This window comes from Epinephelus moara, chromosome 19 (genome assembly GCF_006386435.1).
Source record: "Epinephelus moara isolate mb chromosome 19, YSFRI_EMoa_1.0, whole genome shotgun sequence".
Classification (NCBI taxonomy): Eukaryota; Metazoa; Chordata; class Actinopteri; order Perciformes; family Serranidae; genus Epinephelus; species Epinephelus moara.
Genome location: NC_065524.1, coordinates 3089339 through 3094770, shown reverse-complemented (window position 1 = coordinate 3094770; position 5432 = coordinate 3089339). Strand labels below are relative to the sequence as shown.

The 5432-nt window shown below is 38.6% G+C and overlaps 1 protein-coding gene across 3 annotated transcripts in view; it reads left to right on the top strand.

Annotated features, from left to right (window-relative positions):
• The first annotated feature begins 1308 nt into the window (after positions 1-1308).
• The window catches only part of gbf1 (golgi brefeldin A resistant guanine nucleotide exchange factor 1), a 238024-nt gene continuing 233900 nt past the window's right edge, over positions 1309-5432 (top strand). For all 3 annotated transcript variants that reach the window (XM_050070669.1, XM_050070665.1, XM_050070663.1), the window contains exon 1: positions 1309-1607. The gene's annotated coding sequence lies outside the window, so the exon portion shown is untranslated. The remainder of the gene's footprint in view (positions 1608-5432) is intronic.

Below are 5432 nucleotides of genomic sequence, written 5' to 3'. Positions count from 1 at the left end.
TTTCATTAATGTTGTTGTAAGCTACTGTCATTACCGTCTGTCCTGCATCTCTCTCTCTCTCTCTCTCTCTCTCTCTCTCTGTCTCTCTTTCTGTCTCATTGTGTCATACGGATTACTGTTTTACTGTTAATTTATTATGCTGATCTGTTCTGTACGACATCTATTCCACGTCTGTCCTTCCTGCAACAGGGATCCCTCCTCAGTTGCTCTTCCTGAGGTTTCTACCGTTTTTTTTCCCTGTTAAAGGGTTTTTTTTTGGGGAGTTTTTCCTTATCCGCTGTGAGGGTCCAAAGGACAGAGGGATGTTGTATGCTGTAAAGCCCTGTGAGGCAAATTGTGATTTGTGATATTGGGCTTTATAAATAAAATTGATTGATTGAATTGATTGACCTATGAGGGCATGCAATTTTGATTATGTGGTTTCACAGCTATGGCTAAGCAAAAGATTGTTTTTTCCCCACTCATCAGAAACAAACCTGTATAGTTATACTGTCCCATTAGACCTTATGTCCCAATCACTATCACTATCACCCACTATGAAATTTTCCAAAAATAATAAGTTGAGTTGTATGAGATACAGTGTATAATTTCCAATCTTAACTTGACTAAAATATAGCATTATCTCAAACATATTCATTTCAACATTTATCTTAAGTTTCTTTTTAGGAAGTTGGCAACATCAATTCAAAACATTCTGATGTAATGATAGCAGAAAAATAAATGACACACACTCTCTTTTTCCAGCACACAGAAATCACACTTTATAATCCATATTCAGCTAACACAGGCTTTATCCGGTAAATTCAATGTAATACCTTGAAAGATAGGCCTACTTCTTTTTAGCTATTTTGTATAAGTATAAGGAGACTTTCTGGTATATCATCGAAAATTATAGCACACTTCTTCGATTTTACAGGTATTTTGAATTTATCCAGAAATTCTTTGTATGTCAATAATTAAAGATTGTTACCAAGCAATTGGCCGACATGTCTGTATCCCATAGTGACACTGGTCTCTTCAATGAAACGACAGACTGTGCTGTCGTCATCAACCTGGCGCAACCAGCCTGTACTCCACTACCGTTACTTTGTCCCGCCCTCATTTCCTCAGTAACACAATTTTTTATTTTCTTTAAAGGAAATCTCTGTCATTTTTCTATGTGTTTAGAAAAAAAGCACAAACCCGAACACTTATTTAACTTTAAATCTCTGATATATTTTTTAAATTATTATTTTAAAGCTCTAAATGACACTTAAAGAGATCCGTTTGGTCGTCTGTCAATCAAAATTCTGTCATCATGTTAGGTTGAGGCAGCAGAGCTTTTCCACGTCAGTGTGTTTACCAAGAGCAGATTGACAGCTGCTGAAGGTGTTCCATTTATTCACTTATGGAGGATTTTTTTGGAAGAGTGAATGAATAAGTGGTGTTTGGAAACAATACGTTATCACACCGTGGAATATCCGAAATTTTCCGTTAATCCTGCTGTCGTAGTGAACTGAACTTTGGTCTTCTTCATTGAGGGTTGGCCGGCTAGCCTACTAGCTTGCCGAGCTAGGCTAGCAGTAGCTACAGCAGGACTCCATCTTTGAAATAGCAGCTATATACAGGTAATATCATTATTTCTAGTAAAATGGAAAAGCGTGCCTATGCAGAGGACTGTCAACAGTCTTCAGTGTGGTGGAGAGCTAGTCTGGTAGCTTTGCCTTTGAGTAGGCGCCTGTGCCTGAGGTAGTTAATCTCATTAGCCAGCTAGCACCAGCTAACGAATGTTAGCTAACGAATGTTAGCTGGCATGTTTGTTTTATGATCGTATTATGTTGCACCAATGACATGTATTGAATGTTTCATTATGACTATGTTAGAATAACGTTGGGAATGTCAGGAGCCCTGGCATTAGCTGACTGTTTCTGTATATCTGTAAAGGTACAGGCAGAGATGATATCCTGCTGGTTAGCACTGATATATAAGTGCAAGTTTGTTGAACAGTAATTTATGTGCTTTGTCGCCATCCTGACCTCCAGTGTCACTAGGAAAACCCCTATCATGGAAAGACGGGTGTAAAAATCAGCTGTTAAGAAAAGTTGCTCTATAAACACTTCAAAGTAGTATAGCTAATATTCTAAAAAGCAGGGAGCCCCTCTGACCCCTGAGCAGTCATTCAAACGTAGCATAAGGTACTGATCTGGAGGGGAGGCATGTAAACTCTTAAGATTATTTTGAATTAACAGAAAGCAGTAATTGGGACAATTTCTGATTGAGAATGCCAACTTTCTTGTTTTCCTGTCTGGTACTCAGGCATACACCACAATACATCCAAAGGAACCCTGCAGAACCTGTTCAATTTTTCCTGCTCAGTGAAGGCCCTCTTTATACCTCGTATAGAGAATGAGAACAACAAAGGCCCTTTTACACCAGGGGCCTGTTTAGGAGAGCAGGTTTAACAAACTCTGAGTCTAACCCTGAACTCTGAGTTGACTGAGTTTTTGGTTTCAGAACAGCTCAGTCAGTTCAGTGAGTACATTCACTCTGCGTTAAGCTTGTGCACGGTGGATAAGAAAAGCCATCATCAATGGAGCTCCAATACTATGATTTACTATGGCAACAGGTAAATTAAAGAACACCTCAATTTTAATCCGGTGGATGTAGTGATATTAATGCAAGAATATGCATACTGTGCACATTTATTTAAAAAAGAGAGTGGGAAAAAGTGTCAATACATTAACACAGTAAAGTTTTATTCAGTGTTATCCATCATAAGGTCATAGCCTACATAACATTTTAAATATATTTGTACAGCTTTAATCTGACAATGACAAAACACAGGGGCCAGCAACTGAACATTAAAAAAATATAGTCTCTAACATTTAAAATACATATATTTGTATCAAAGACAGAGACATGATTGTAAGCTCACAGTCTGATCCAGTAATTCAATAATTTTTTGGGTGATTTGCACTTATAAAGGTGTGAAATTAGATAGATTTTAATTTGTAGAATCTATTTGAATCTTTGGACCAACAGTATTCTGTGGCTTTACTTTAGCTGCTTTAACAAATGTAGGCTATATTTAAAACAGCCACTGAAATTCTGTTAAAATCCATTCAGACTATACATAGACCATTTCAAAACTTAATTTCATTCTGCAGCTGCACCACAATCCTGCTCATTATAACTGTGAACATAAATTCTTCAATATTATAGGAATTATGTTCTGTTAATGGGACCAATCACATCATGAGTGACAGGGCCTAACGATTTTTACAATTTAAACCCATTTTTAAAAAACAATACAAAATAATTTTATTTCTATGATTGAAACTGAGATGACACATTATATGCAATAAACATTTAGTGGAAGTGTTCTAACAAACTGACAGCTGTGTAAAGAGTCACAGTGTTACCTTAAAAAAACAAACAAACAACAAAAAAAACCTAGCACTCGCAAAAAGACATGCAGAGGTTTTATTCTGAGTTGGTTGACTCAAACTCGGAACCTATTGTCTGACGATGATAAATCATATGCAGATATCTGTGAAAAGAGTTTAGAGGTGACTTAATGCTGTGTGATATTTTAATGCGAGGGCAAAAACTGCTGTTCAAAGAAATGACTGACAGCACATTAAACCGGTAACTTTAGCTACTTCTAAGTAACAAACTGATATCCAACCAGGATTTTGATTCTGACATATAGTAAACCTCTGCTTTTTAATGCACTTTCAATCAATCAATCAATCAATTTTATTTATAAAGCCCAGTATCACAAATCACAATTTGCCTCACAGGGCTTTACAGCATATGACATCCCTCTGTCCTTATGACCCTCGCAGCGGATAAGGAAAAACTCCCCAAAAAAAACCCTTTAACAGGGAAAAAAAACAGTAGAAACCTCAGGAAGAGCAACTGAGGAGGGATCCCTCTTCCAGGACGGACAGACGTGCAATAGATGTCGTACAGAACAGATCAGCATAATAAATTAACAGTAATCCGTCTGAGAGAGAGAGAGAGAGAGAGAGAGACTTTGATACAGACTGAATTAGTGAGGAAATGAAACTGCGTGTCTGGCTCTGTAAGAAGGAGGAGACAGAGAGAAACTCAGGGTTTGTTGAAGAAAACCTGCCAGCGAGTGGGTTAGGTTCACAGTCAGTTACCACAGTTATAAGGCCCGTTTCCACTGAAGAAGTTCCTGGTACTATTTCGGGGGCAGGAACTACTACAGGAACGTCCTCTCGCTCGGCCCTCTCAACCGCCGTGTCTCCACTGAGAGAGCGGAGTAGGAGGAAGGTTCCTGTAAAGTTACCGGGCTCTGTATGTGACGTAATCGTTGCGCGACCATTTTGACCAGGGCGACGTAGGGGCGTACGGACGCCGTTAGCTGTTAGTGGTGTCTGTAATAACTCCGGTCACGGTCCGTGAAAAAAATATTTTTTCCAGCGGATGTCTTAGTTACACTGTGTGTGTGTGAGTGAGAGACAGACAGACAAACAAACAAGGACGGGCTGAGCCAATCAGTGCGCTGTGCACAGTTCTACAGTGACATAAGATTTTACCCATTTTAGATACTAAAGGCTGTAAGTGTGTGTATAGCATGACAAATCTGCTGTTTACGATGAACAACAACAAGTGTGGTCTTTGCAAATGGGGATGGAAGTCCTGAGAGAAGTCCGGAGACCTGATCACAAGTCAGGGCTTCCCACACGTTTATTCACTTGTGGCGGCCCGCTAGGGCTGGGCGATATGTCGATTTTGTACAATGTATTGATATATTTTCAGGAAAGATATAGATTTAGCGTTTGTAGTGATATAGGGTCAAGTTGCGTCACATTACACACACCAGTGTTTAGGGTTGGGTACCATTCATAATTGAACCGATACGGTAGCGGTACCGGTATCTGGAATTCGGTACCGGTACCAAACGGTACCTTATTTCGGTACTTTTTAACCCTATGGGCCCTAGGCCTTTTGGGGTATTTTTACTGCCTTTACTTTTAAGCTCATATCACAGTCATTATAAAGGCTACATACACATGCTATATCTTGTTTTTTTTCAGGACAATCTGGGCTAACCAGATTTGCCATTCCATGTCCTTCTATGTGCCTGTATTTTATATTAATTTTTATATCAATGAAAAAAACTAAATTCTTACATTTTTACATGTACCTCTACCATAGCAAGTTGGAAGTTGACATATTCTGCCATATATGAAGAGGGGAGACTCTCTGGAATCTGGCAATATAAGAACCATGATGCTGGGAAATTCTGTCACTTCACAGTTGTCCAAAACATGTGGTTTGTGTCAGGCGGACATAATTGCCAGTATTTTTTCATTATTGCAAGAAATTCCATTGACTCATTCACAAGTCAAAAATGTGTTTTATCTGAAAGAAACATGCAATATTTACATCTAAGATAATAGAAAAATAGTCAACCCAGT